Raw genomic sequence first — 15,463 nt, 5'->3', positions numbered from 1 at the left:
CTGACACTGAAGGCGCCCGCTCTTTGCACATATACTGCAGTGTCAGGAATGTGGCCTCTGGATATAAATCACCACCCGTTACCAGTCCGTGCGCTGCTGCCCGCAAAGTAGTGGCCTTATCCATCAGCGGTGTCAGTAGTGGGTTCCCACCTATTGGCATGGATGGAGCATATAATTCCTTTACTCCTGCTCGTCTTGCTATGCCTCGCCATGCCCATCTCGTCGCCTCTACCATGTCAATTTCTTGATGCAGTCGTTTATAGGCCTAGTACTCTGCTGCATTCAGTGGAATCGGTGCGACCCTATCTATCTCTATCGCTACATGCGGTTGGAACGGCGTTGGGTGTTGCCAAAAATGTAGAAACTGCGCCTGCACGCTGTACACGTAAAGTTCAAAGTCAGGGGCACCCAACCCACCTTGTTCAAAGGGCAACGCCAGCAAGTTCCAGGCGACACGTGGTTGCCTGCCCGCCCACACTAACTTGAGTACAGCCAACCTGAGGCGCCGGAGAAAATGTTCAGTAAGCGGCATTGGTATATTAACAAAGAAATATAGCAGTTTGGGAAGCAGTACCATTTTCGCGATTGCAATACGTCCTAATATTGAATGGGGGAGTTGTTTCCATCTCTGTACCTTAGTGTCGATCCAATCCATAACCCTCCCATAGTTGGCCAACCACAGGTCCTTCATAGATCTACTTATAATGATACCCAGGTATCACGTCTCCGACTCTACCCACTGAATGGGATATTCTGTCGTACAAGGGTCCGTCTCGTCCGTGAGGGCTAGTATCGTGGATTTGGTCCAATTAATTTGGATCCCTGTGAGACCACCATATCTGAACAACTCCCTCATTATAACGTTAAAATTTTCTTTGGGGTTAATCATATATATAGTCATGTCGTCAGCGTACATTGAGATTAATAAACCCCTGGATGTAATCCCTATGCGTGTGGTGTTGACGGAGCGTCGCCGCCAGAGGCTCAGTTGCAATCGCAAAGAGCAACGGCGACAGTGGGCAGCCCTGTCTCGTGCCTCGGGTAATGTTAAAGGAGTCCGACACTTGTCCATTCACTCGCAGACTTGCCATCGGGTTGGAGTATAAAATTTGAATTTGGTGAATAAAAGCCGGGCTTAGGCCCATACGAGCCATCAATATGAATACAAATTTCCATTCCAGTGAATCAAAGGCCTTGGTTGCATCCAATAATGCAGTCACTGCCTGTACATGAGGAGCAAGATAATGTATGACTCCAAAGAGCGTCCACAGATTATGTGACGTCGACCTTCCAGGTATAAAACCAGACTGGTCTGGAAGCGCAATTTGTGGGCGCATGGGCTGCAAACTATTCACCAGGAGCATATATCTTGGCGTCAAGGTTAATTAGTGACAAAGGCCTGTAGGAATCAGGGGAAGTAGGGTCCTTGTCGGGCTTTAGCAAAGTTATGATCATAGCTTCCCTTAGCATAGGGGGGAGCGTGCCCGTGTCCATTGCTTCCAGGTACACATTCAATAAGTGAGGGGCCAGTATGTCAGCGTATTCTTTGTAAAAAGCAGCCAACAGGCCATCCGCCCCAGGGGCTTTACCAGCCGGCATACCGCTAATCACGGAAGAGCCACCGGGTCCAAGTAGTCCTTTATTTCCGTCTCTGATGGGCACGTACTGGACGAGTATAGTTTCTGATAGTATCTGGACATAGTTGTCAAGATATCCCGCGGCATCCTAGCCACCTCCCCAACAGCTGCTTTCAGTTCTGTAATGTATTCCGCACATCCAGGAGTACGCAGTAGACCCGCTAATGTCTTTCCCGCTCTATCGCCCTTGCCATACCGTCTAGCCTGCGCATATTTGTGCAGATATTTCGTTTCCCTCTCTGCCTCTTCTTGAAATTTTGTCAGTTTTTACCTAATCTTCGCAGTAGTGGCCGGGGATGGGTTAGTCTGAAAGTCTCTCTCCAAGTCTCCGATATCTTTCTCCAGCCGCCCTAATGTATGTCTGATATCCCTTAACACTCCAGTTTTTAGCGCTATGCAGTTTCCTCTGATTACCACTTTAAAGGCTTCACAGAGCGTCCCAGGTGAGTCCACGGAGCCCTCATTTACCGTAAAATAGTCTTCTATCTTTTCTCTCGAATTCTCTCTAAAGACCTGATCTTACAGTGTATTTGACGGGAACCTCCAGGTAAAAGGTTGTACATACAGCTCAGGAATACGCAGCGTCAACACAGTAGGTGCATGATCTGATAAGGTTCGGGGGTAGTGTGTCACATCAGTCACCCAAGTATGAATATCTTTCGACACCAACCAGTAGTCTATTCTCGACCACGAGCTCCTATGGTGTGTAATACATGTGCCCTCCCTCACTGTGGGATGTCACTCCCTCCATGAATCTATCAGATGGAGATCTTGTAAAATGTCTCATAGTGTCTGTGCGGCTTTGGGATGATGGTCTCGGGACACTCCTTCCTTGTCTAGCGTGTGGGATAAGACAACATTAAAATCTCCACCCCAAAGGATCGCCATCGGCCTCAGTGCCTGTATCCTGTGACAAAGTTGCTGGAAGAACTCCGGGCTGTCCGTGTTTGGGCCATATACCATAACTATCAATGTAGGGGTGTCATATAATGTGCCCTGTAGGAGAATAAATGTGCCTTCCCTATCTACTATCGCCTGATGTGTTTTCCACTGTAGCCCCCTGCGTATAAGAATGGCCACACCTCTAGAGTATGTCGAATAGCCTGCCATCGTTATATCGCCCCATCTGGCATTTCAAAGGGCGTACGCCGCCGCTGTAAGTAGATGTGTTTCTTGAAGTAGACAGATATCTACTCCGTGCCGCTGGAGATAAGATTGGACCAATCTCACTTTTCTACGATCATTTAGACCTCTTATATTCCAAGACATGTGAATTAGAACCCATAATTTCAGTCTGTTTCGTTTTTTCTCCGGTACCACCCATCGGACCCACAGGAGTGCGCAGACTCTCCAATAATGCACAATCTCACCAGTTGCAGACACATCAATACAATATAAGGCAGCGCAAACATGAAAAAGAAAAACAATTCACCCACCCAACCTCCCACACCAACACCCCAAACAGGTTGTGATTCGCCCCCCATACCCTCCCTACGTGTAAACAAACGGTCCACAGTAGTAAACTCACGGGAATCATCCCAGTGGGGACATGGGTTAGCCGGCCAAACACCCCTGCACTTGTGGCAGGGTGGCCGGGAGTACAACGCTGACATCTGATCACCCAAATAAACCCCTGTATATTTGTATAAAAAAACTTCCATCTACTACAGCAATCAGTTTTAAAATTCACAGTTCTGACAGACGTCTACGACAGCCCAATCCTCCTCTTAGTGACGTCATGAGCAGGTCTATATTCCCAACGTACAGTACTTATCTGTGTGTCTGGCCATCCAGCTCCCATTGGTCAGTCATTATCGCTCAGGTTGGTGTCGACCCACCGGTTTCCGGCATCTTCTTGTCGTTAGTGGCCTTTGGCCAGCTGCTTTGCGTAAGTGAGCGCCGCTTTTGCGTCTGTAAAGAAAGCAGGTTTCCCAGGCCCCTGTACTCTCAGTTTGGCCGGGTATATCAAGGAGTATTTGGTCCCAATCTGCTGAAATATTTTCTTAGCGGGAATAAATTCCCTACGTGCTGACTGGACCTGGAGGGTAAAGTCCGGATACAATGCTATGTGGTTACCATCATATTGAATGTCACCTCTTTCCCTCGCCAGGCGCAATATAGTGTCCCGATCCCTATAATTCAGGATACGTGCGAGGACTGGGCGCGCTGGCGCCCCCGGGCTTGGCCGAGGCCCCACCGTGCGATGTGCTCTTTTAACAAGAAACATGGCTGACAGGTCCTGCCCAAAAAGGTCTGACATCATTTTTTCTATGTACTTCTCCATTTTCAGAATGTTCGTGGTCTCTGCAATTCCGGTGACGCGTATATTGGTGCGTCGCGACCTAGCCTCCAAATCCTCGTTCTTTTGTTGAATAGCGTAGAGGATACCGTCCATGTTCCTTAACTTCTTGTCCATCTCAGTCTGTCCTTCCTCAGTTTCAGTGACTCTGGTTTCGAGGACACTCATACGGCCTTCCTGCTGTTCCATTCTCGGCATTGTTCTGTCCATTCTTTCGGCTAGGGAATCCATCTTGGTGTCTATTGCCTGGAGGCTACACTTTAAGTCTTTAAACATTTCACGGATATCTTCAGGTGGCGGTGGGGATGCTGCGGGATCCTCCGATTGCCCCTGCGGGGCGTTGTCTGCTTCGGGTCCTTTTGCGACCTTCTTGGCGAAATTGAGCCTTGGCTGTCTAGTATCTGGCTTCCCCATCCTTGGCTTCGTACACTGTCAGGTATACCAGAGGCGCTGGTGTTAACTCTTTGTCCCCCGAATGGGCCGGCAATCTTGTATTATTAGTATACTAGTACGTTCACCCAATCATGCAGCACTTCCCACTAGGCCGGGATCACACGCCTTCTAAATTCTGAAACTTTACGCAGATCTTTGACCCCCAGCAGTTGTATGGGCTTCTTTCACTCCTGCACAGGCTTGACGTCTTCATTGCATGGCGCAGTTTAAACAGACATCGCTGTGGTCAAGCCGCATGCGGCACCAATTGTGCACGTCCTATTGTGGCTAGCTAGCGTCACCTACGCGGGAGCACAACTCCGTCTTTGAATAGTGGCATTAGGGTGTGGCCGCAGCGTTGTAGGTGATATGCGCGGCCCAGGGTGTCCCCCAACGATGGCACCCAGAGTAATGTATTCCGTGGTCACTGTCTACACCCCCCTCTGACCGTGGGCAACAGTGTGTGCTGCGCTTCCCCTCCTACCGGCCTTTCCCGCAAATATGAGAATGGACGTCTTACTTAATCCAGCAGCTCCCGTGGACAATCCGGCAGTGGCGGGAATGAGTGATAAGCGTCGCTCAATGCGCCTCTACAAGCAAGCCAGCAATGTAGTCAAGATGGCGGCTCCACTATTTATAGGGCCTCAGGGGAGTACCACCGCCCAATTAGGACCAGTCCAATCCTGTCCCTATGTCCTCAATGCAGCAGGCACAGGTCGCCGCACTTTCTTCTCCGCGTACAATAGTACCTGTCCGTTTTCGTAAGTATTCGGCCTCTCACGCCCCTGCCACCGCAGACCGGCATCGCTGAGCACCACCGTATCGTCTTTCCGCCGTGTCCTCCAAGCTCCACGCGCACTCTGTGCAGCCCCCGCTTTCTTCTCCAGGCGTCGGGACGTATTCTGACCAGCTGCCGTTGCGTCCGTACGCAATCTCCTGGTCCCGTCGCACACTCAGAGGCGCCTGAGGGGACACCAAAATCGAGGTCCCGGTGCAGTTCGGAAGTCCGGGCTGTAGGCCGCAGTCAGGCTCGTATCTCCCGCCGCCGCAGCGCGGCACTCGTTCGGCTCACGCAGGTCGTTTTTGCTGCCAGGGACAGCCACAGATGGCAGCTTACTTTTGGGATCACGAACCAGCATGTTGGTGTCGGATTAGTGTCGGATTAATTGCCCGGCCGGCGTAGCCTTTCTAGAGTGCGGCCATTCCGCTTGCCAGCCAAGCCACGCCCCAATCAAGAGCAATCTTTGTTGTGCAAAAGTGCTGATCCATTGCGTCACTCCTACTCTTCAGTGGGTTTCTTCAACAAATTTGTCACCAAACATGGAATTATACGCAACCAGGCAGAGTAAACATATCACAGTTTATTCACCACAAGTATGCCTTTCCGATGGCAGACCTCTGTTACAATGATATACCTTTCGACACAGTACTGGAGCACACCAATCACAAAGCGTTTAACACTTTTCAGTACTACAGAAGTAGAGAAGCACGCCACATCGTAAATGCAAGATTTACAACCCCCTTCTTCTGTACGCTAGATCAGTGGTTCTCAACCTGTGGTCTAGGGACCCCTAACGGTCCACGACTCCTACTGTGGTGTTCTGCAACTGCTTGGAAAATAAAATAATATTAACAGATTGATGAACAGTATATAAATAAAGAAGCAAAATGTACAATTGAATTTTAAATTGTGCTGGAAATGTGAATGTATTTTAAATTGGAGGCTAAAAATTAGGTTTCTATCCTCAGATTGATACAAGGGAATAGTGCAAGTGCATCAAAGAGAATACAATATGGACGAACAGTGGCCTCAATTGATCTTAGAAAAGTTCTAACCTTCCCATTGAAATGTAAATGTAGTTGTTTTATGTTTGCTTTGTGTATTGTTTGGCAGTTAAAATCATCAAAATTGCTTAGGCCTCAGTCCTCAGAGTTCAAGAATGACTCAGTGGGGGGCCCTAGATTCCAATAATAATCCAGCGAGGGTCCCCGGAGTCCAGTAATGATAAAATAAGGGTCCAGGGAAGTCAAGAGGTTAAGAATCATTGCTCTAGAGAGAGTTCTGCAACACCATCTTCCAAGAAGTTTGTGTCCCAGTGCCTTTCTAATTGCCAAACTGAATTGGGCCACAGAACTACATCCGCCACTCACAGATGACCAATGAGAGTACTGGTATAAGCAGATGAGGACACTGCCCCCAACTATATGCTCCGACTAATTCACTTTAAGTTTATACACAAGATGCACTACACCCCTGAATCCTTACAAAGACTAGCACTCAGACCAGGTGCAAAATGAGCTAGTTTCGGGGTGCTCAATGCAGGGTTCTTCCATGTTACTTGGTAGTGCCTAGTAACACAAAGCTATTCGTCAAAGGTAGAAGGGATAATATCTAACATCATTGGCCATTGCATCCTTCTTTCCCCACCAGAGACCATCCTAGACTATGGAAAAGATCAGTTGCGGCCAGAGTTAATTGCTGGTGAGGGCGGGGGTGAGGGGGGTTCCCGCGGGGATGAGGGGGGTTAATTTATTAATAAATAACTGACTTACCTGTTCAACGGCTGGCCGGGTCCCGTGTTTCCTTGGCGTCTGCTCTGGCTCTCCTGCCTCCGGCAGGAACAGGAAGCAGGCAGCCTCCCTACCCTCCCCATAGTCAATCACAACACTTCAATGGCAGCGTTGTGATTGGTGGGGATGCCGCCCAGCCAGGGGCTTACGGGGAGACCATGTTCTCCTTGTAGACTGCCCTCCGGTAGTGTACAACGCGCACCCTAATGTCTTCAAATTCATTGTGGCCTCCTTTATCAATATTTTGCTGCCTCAATGCACACTTTCTCCGTTCTCCATGCAGGCTGCATTACGGCCTGCTTGGAGAAATTGTCCAGGGCCCCATTCCCTGGTTGAGTGTTGAATCAAGATGCTCAAAAACAATCATAACGCTGCATTGCAGTGTTGTGATTGGTCAGGGGAACCTGGGTGCTTACCAATCACAATGCTATTGCACCGTTGTGATTGGTCATTGGGGGCTGCTGTGTTTCCTGTTCCTCAAGTTCCACGAGGAGAGCAGAGATACGGGACCCGACGGAAAGGTACGTTTATTTTTTTTTATATTCCCCCCGCTCCCTCTGTGACCTCCCGTGGACCTCTCTGCAGCCATGCCGGCCGCCACCAGGGAGGTGTGTGTGGGGAGGGGTGCTGCCGGGAAACACTGTTGCTGCTTTTGTTACAGGGGCCCCATATTTCAGTGCTGCTGCAAAGACTGTCCCCAGTAGCACAAAAACAACACCACTACTCCAAAACCGGCCCACATCCTTCCGGGACACCGTAAAAAACAGCCTGGTGCCCGCTACAGCCAGACCAACCCTGCTGATGTCACAAGTTAACAGAAGGGTCAGCCCAAGAACCTCTTGCTAGGATGAAGCCAGGCGAAGAATGCCGCTTTCCCTTGGTGATTAAATAGTGGATGAATTTCCTCCCTTCTTCCGCCATTAGAAGAAACACACAGGTTATGTGGGTCTCATTCAATAACAGTTCTATGTTATATATGCAGACCCAGTAAAAAGAAAATACCCAGTACACAAGTTGTGTAACGGCAAGCCCTTCATTAAGGGGCTGCGGTACGTCTTTCATGATCCAGCTGACGGTGCGTTGGATTACTTTTTTGTTCTGTGTTTCAACCTCCTGTTGGTAAGCACTGACCAAAAAATAAAGAAGATTTCTCTTTATTGTGTATAAAGTACAGTTTTCACTCGCCCATGGCCTCTAGTACTTTATTGTATTCTTTCACTGCTTCATGCATTTTAGATACTCGTCGTCGAGTTTTGTGGGGTGGGAGTCCAACTTTTCCTGGCTAGGGCCTGTATCACCTTAAAAACCTGCTGCATCATCAGTGGCGTAGCTTTGGGAGGGGGAGGGGTGTATGGGGTGTTACGCCCCCCTAAAAATGTATTCTGTATTCTGTAGTAAATAATTGCATGTAGTTGGGTACAAGTCAGGTATGATGACGTGTCTGTCAGATTTCACCTGGGATTTTTCATGGCCACACCGACAAAAATACACACACACACACACACACGTCTCTCGTCTTTGTTTCGAAGGCCCTAAAAAAATGTTGATTCGTTTGCAAAATGTTGTGTTTTCAGTGCCCCTAACAATGTTTCCACCTCTCTCTTTCTACTGGCTCTTAATCCCGCTCATGTCTTTGCGTCTCAAAAAATGTGTTTTAACAAGATATCCCAGCGTGACTTTTGGGAAACCTGAACCCCAGCCCCTCTTCCCCACCAATCTTATTGACGAAGCCACGCCTCTGTGCATCCTTTACAAAGCCATCACAACCACCACCCCTGCTTATCTTGCAGACAAGCGGACCATTTCTGGTGGGTCCTCAGTGCGCCTGCAGCCGTGTCAACCTCAGAGCGCAGACTAAGAAGTGTAAGAAATAAAAACAAGGCAGCAGACGGTTTCCATCTAAGCACCGAGGATCTGAAACACCATCCTTATATCCATCACCACCGACCAAACGCTGCTCCAATTTAGGAAAGAGTTGAAGACTCACCTCTCTAAAGAACACTGCATCACAAAGAATTAACCATCCTCTAACCAGCTCCCTCTTTTACTGCTCATTGACTTTATACCTGTCTTTGAACCTGTACAGCGCACCGCTGACTTTTGTCTGGGAGTGCGCAATAGAAAAATACACACAAACATGCATTCATGCATGCATACATACATACATATGTAACATACACACACATACATACACATACATAGACACACACATATATACACATACATACATACAAACACACACACACACACACCCATACACACATACACACACATACATATTTAACATACACACACACACACACACACACACATAGACACACACATATATACACATACATACATACAAACACACACACATACATATGCCCATACATACATACAAACACACACATACACAGATAAATACACACATACACACACACATACATACATATATGCATGCATACATACATACATATGTAACATACACACATACGTAGACACACACATATATACCATATACATACATACATACAAACACACACATACATACATACCCATATACACACACATACATACAAACACATACACACATAAATACACGCATACATACATACACACGTACGTACATACATACATACATACATACATACATACATACATACATTCTATTTAAAGTCGCCTTTCTTTGCAAAGCTTGAGTTCAGTAATGCTGCCCCTACTAAGGTCACTAATATTTCGGGGTATTTCTTGTCCACCCACAGGGCAGAAAAAGGAGTACATGTGAATGGGGCCTGGCCAGGCTTTGAGTTGCATCCTTGGTTTCCATTGGACGCCCTAAACTAGATGCCACCGTCTAACGCCCAAGGCGAACCAGGCTGCCCTCGGCCCCACACCTCCAAACTCCAAGGGCAGATCTAGGTTGAGAGTCTTAGGCCCGTAATGTAACCACGCCCCCCCCCCCCCCCCCCCATTAACCTCGCGCCTTAGGCGAACCCCAGTTCGCTTATATGCACATCAGGCCGCCCTGGCCAGGACCATGTCACAGCTGCAGGTTCCCGCACTCCTCAGAGTCCATTTTCCCGCCATTCGTGCACTTCGCGGAAACCACGAGGCCAGAGGCGCTGCCTGGTGGAAAACAGGCGCCTTATGATATTTTTATGACGGGTAAGTGCCTTTTTCTGCCTGCACTGAATAAACAAACAGCAGCGCACAGCGGTGATCGAAAAACATGTCCAACGACGTTCTCCAGGTTTGCATTTAAGTATTTCCGTTTTCAAGGGATTTATGACGACGACTGGGCCATTTTCTCATCCCTCAGCCGTCTTATCAGCATCCGCGTGTCCAGAGGATGCTGTTTGATTTTGCAATGATTTATCTTCCTTCATTTCTTCAAACGCGGAATATGCATCTTTGCACGGACCCTGACGCCGGGCCTGATGCAGCGCGGTGTCTACGGCATCTGCAAAAACAACCTTCAAATGACATTTCTATCCCGGACTGCGATTCTGTCCGCTCGTCGGCGCCCAAAAAGGCGGTTGCAGCATGATGATAGAACGGGATTATTTTCAGAAGACGTCACCGTCAGCCATGGGCTCTCACGTGGCATCAGTACATGGCCACGCAGTATCGCTTTAAACAGGAGCACTGGAATTATGCGGCTGGATAAGACCTATTTATGCGGCAGGATTGACTATATTATGCGGCAACAAAAGGCAAATTATGCGGCGTAATGTGGCACATTTTGTGATAGTATTAATTCGTTATTTTGCTATATCTACTCATGTTATTGCTGACTGGGTAAACGTTTCACCTCATAAGTATCAGTTTAACACCCAACAAATCAATAAGCAACAGAAATGTGACCAGTCAGCCTTTGTGAAGGGCATTCCGCTGCCCAACAACATGAGTTACTGCATTGTTTAGCAATTTTTGACCCATTTAAACTAGAGCATTTTTTTTTAATCTGCAGATTAGGCAGGGGGTGATAGATTATGTGGCAAATGCAACAACTCCATACTTATGCAGAAAACGCAAAGCCAACAGAATCACATAATTCCAATTGCCCTTGCTTTAAGGCGCTGGATTTATTCTACGTTTTGGATGATAATTTTGTGATGATTACAGACGGTGGGTACCTTACCATAGGGGCTGATTTACAGTTGCCGATGACACTGTGTAATTTCCTCCATGCCTAAATTATTGTTACCTGCCCATTCAAAGCATGGCTCATGCAGAAAACAGGTATAGCACAATAAGCGGTCGAGCAAAATTGATAGCACACACACATGCTCATAAACACACATGCACCCGCATAAGCAGGCGTATGCATGTATGCACGCATGGACACACGCACATACTTATATAAATCACCCATGATCTGGATGAGTTCCTCACGCATGTAACTGTGAAACTTGGGAGCTTTGCTGAAGCATTTTCATTGGGTACATGGCTATGCTCTTTTCCGTGATTATTCTTGTCATACATTCCATTGTTTCTAATGCTGTTCATGCTCTTTTTCAATCACGCATATAATAAGAAAACAGTGGTTCTTGTGGACAATGTGAAAATACTCAATCATCTTTTGGTACAATGACAAAATAAAACGGAAAAAGAATGCAGTGGGAGAAGCTTTATACAGAACACAATAAACAGACCAAATACTATTTTGCAAAAAAAAAATAATGTCTGTTTTGAAAACCTGCAGACTGTGCTCAATGTGCCTTGTGAAAATAGTAGGCCTGGGCGGAGTTCGCAGAGGTTCACTATGCAGAGCTCCGCGAAGGGACCAGCCGCGGCCGATAGTGGGAGTACCGGCCGGGCGGTGACGTGGGGAGGGGGAGGGATAGGGTGGGGGGTAGTAATGTATGGATTACGGACTTTAAAAGGTAAGTAAACATAAAAATAAATAAAATGAATTTTGTTACACACACTGCATCGCATTTGGTGATGCAGTTTGTGCAACAAAATTCGTTTTATTTATTTTTATGATTACTTACATTTTAAAGTCCGTAATCCGACCATTACTAACCCCCACCCTGCCCCTCCCCCTCCCCACATCACCGCCCGGACGGTACTCCCACTACCGGCCGCGGCTGGAAGGGACAAAAACTGTCAAGCGGCAGAGTGCGTTAGATCACGCCGTTTGTGCAGATTTTTAGTGCTGGATGTTTGTCCCGCCGAGAAAAATCAGCATGAATGGCACCATGAGCAAGAGGGCACTGCTATGTTCTGCCTCTCGAGTAGATATTCTACTCGAGTGGCAGCTGCCTCAAAGCGAACAGATGGTTTCTCAACCCTAGCGGTGGCGACCATCCGTGACCGCCCACGTTGAGAAATCTCACTGGGAAGTGATCAAGTGTTGGATTTTCCTAGCTCGCCAACTTAACAATGGCAAGTGTGAGCGAAGGGAAATACTCCACTCCATTTTGCGGAGCGGAGTTTTATGGAACTCTGCGTGCTCCGCGGAGCACGGAATGTGGAAAACTCCATAAACTCCACGAATGGAGTGCAGTTCACCGCCCTGGCCTAGAAAAAGAATCACCATAACATGAGTGACACATTTTAACATAAGATAAGGTTTCTTAATACGTAAAAATAACTATTTGTTTAAACAATGTCCTACAACAGCCTCTTTTCAATTTGGGGAGGCCAGAAATGGTTTGTGATGATGTTAGTTAACAACATTTCCACCCCTCAAACAATAGGGGGTCTCATCAGGACTATGAGAATGAGGGACAACTTCAAAGAGATACTAACTCAGAGGGGAATAATCAATATACTGAGTGCTGGGGAAAATAAACCAATTAGAAGCATGCCTGATAAAATGTGCCAGAATTGGTGGTGTGCGCACCAAATGGGTGAAAAAGAAGGGTTACTCACGTAGGACCTAGCCGGGCACTTTAGAGAAAAGAAGTCATGGGATTAATATGGTAAAATGACCAGAGGGAGAAACAACCTCAAAGAAGTAGCTCTAGAACTTACCCTAATAAGAGAAAGGCCTCAAAACAGGAACTTAACCAGAGTGTGGTGTCTTGTAAGCTTTGGCCATGTTAGGGATGAATAATCCAAATGGCAAGAGGACATGTGATGTTGTGTCTGGCAGGGAAGACGTGAGCTGCTGTTGGATAGATATACATATGAGAATCCTGGAAGGAATAAGGGTGAACCAGGATACAGGGAAAATGATAACCAGACTCACCCTGAGTAGGAGGCCACAGTTGGTTTATTTATACCAACGCTCAGGATGTTGATTATTCCCCACAGTTAGTTTCTCATTATCTCATTATAGGTGTCCCTCATTCTCATGGTCCTGATGAGATCGCCTATTGTTTGAGTGGTCGAAACGTTGTCGACTAATATCATAAAGAACCATTGCTGGCCTCCTCAAATTCAAAGGAGGCTGTTGTACGACATTGTTTAATCACAAATGGTTGGGCGTGGCTAAGATGGCAGATGGGTCAAACATGCTTTTTGCTCTCTCCGCTCCCTACTCCCTGCCGTTGGGCCTGGCTACCTTGAGCCTTATAGCACGGGGTTGAGCCCCCAATCAGTGCACTGCAGCTTTGACTACCAGGAGTGCTCTCTCCTGAACAGGTTTCGGTTTCGTGCGCAGTCCTCTGCTAGATCCTGGAGGCCGGACGAAACTTGGGAGGGCTGCGGCCTGCAACTCCGGGACCTGCCGCAGCCGAAGGGACCTCGGCTGCTTGACCCCGTTCGCCTTAGGCGGGCAGACTGTGCCCGGAGGAGGGTGCTTGAATTTGCCCGGGACCCGCTTGTGCCCAGCAGATGTAGCTATCGGAAGACCAAGAGTTAGGGCCGGCCTCAAGGTGGTGCCGGACTGGTAGGGGCTTGTTGCCTCGGGCTTAGCCCTCCTACAGGAGGTATGGCTGTCCCCAGCTGAGGAGATGGCACACAGCCACGGAGGGGAGGCAAGATGCGGTGCAGTTTTGGTCCGTACGCACTCACCTGCCGTATCCTGGAGGCTGGTTGAAATGTGGGCGGTCTGGGGCCTAAAATTCAGGGCCTGCCGTAGCTGAGGGGACCTCTGCCGCCTGACCCCATTCGGCCTTGTTGTGAGGACTACACTTGGAGGATAGAGCTCGCAGCAGCCTGAGACTGGCTGCTACCCAGCGGATCAAGATTGCCAATTAGGGGCCCTTTCCCTAGAGGTAGTGAGATGGTTGAAAGACGTGGGCCTAACTTATATCTAGAGGACTGCACACCCACTGTCCCATGATTACATGTTCTACCCCCATGCACACAAGACCTATGCTAGGCTTGACTATTTTCTTGGCTCACCGGATGTTGCTTCGATAGTTCAGACGGATCACTGAAATAATATCGACTACCAAAATATCGACTACCCAAAATATCGACGAGAAAATATCTACAACCAAAATATCGAGTTTGTATGTAAAAACAGGTAAGTACAAAAATATCGAGTACAAAATATCGTGTACAAAAATATAGTTGTAAAAAATATCGACTTTAATAAAAACAATGTTTAATTACATTAATATAAAAAATTAATTACTAAAATATAATTAACAATACTTAAAATAACTTTTAATAATTAAATAATTAATGAAAGTAAAAAAATAATATTTTTTTAATCATATTTCTTAAAACATATATATATATATAGTAACAAAATTTAATTAAATAATAGCCAATATTATTAACGTACAAATACAAAAGAGTAACAATTACTATTCCCACTGCAAAGAGTGCAACAGTGGATATATGACGTTACAACGCAACTTTTACAACGCACTACCATTACAACGTAAGTATTGGTAAGTATATAATAATTTTTTTAAATTTAAATTATTTAAAATTATTTAAATATAATTTAATTTAATTTCATAAAATTAAATTAATGTAAATTTAATTTTACTTTATTTTTACACTGTACCCCTGTACCCCAAAACTGACCCTGAACCCTAAAAAAACCCTTTACCCAAAAACCCAAAACTGACCCTGAACCCTAAAAAAACCCTTTACCCAAAAACCCAAAACTGACCCTGAACCCTAAAAATACCCCTTTACCCAAAAACTAAAAACTGACCCTGAACCCTAAAAATACCCCTTTACCCAAAAACTAAAAACTGACCCTGAACCCTTAAAATACCCCTTTACCCAAAAACTAAAAACTGACCCTGAACCCTAAAAATACCCCTTTACCCAAAAACTAAAAACTGACCCTGAACCCTAAAAATACCCCTTTACCCAAAAACTAAAAACTGACCCTGAACCCTTAAAATACCCCTTTACCCAAAAACTAAAAACTGACCCTGAACCCTAAAAATACCCCTTTAATTTAACATAATTAGCAATTAATCAATTAAATTAAATTAATTACCAATTACATTTTAATTAATTAACAAATATTATTTAATTACCAATTAATTAAATATTACTACCAATTAATACATTTACATATTTAACAAATAATAATTAAATTACTTCCCACCCTATTCCCCTATAAACCCACAACCCGCTACAGGAAATACATTATTTTAATTTACATAATTAGCAATTA

The sequence above is a fragment of the Lissotriton helveticus genome, chromosome 4_1 (assembly GCF_964261635.1).
Source record: "Lissotriton helveticus chromosome 4_1, aLisHel1.1, whole genome shotgun sequence".
In the NCBI taxonomy this organism is placed as follows: domain Eukaryota; kingdom Metazoa; phylum Chordata; class Amphibia; order Caudata; family Salamandridae; genus Lissotriton; species Lissotriton helveticus.
The sequence above is the reverse complement of the archived record's forward strand: the minus strand, read 5'-3'. Positions refer to the sequence as shown.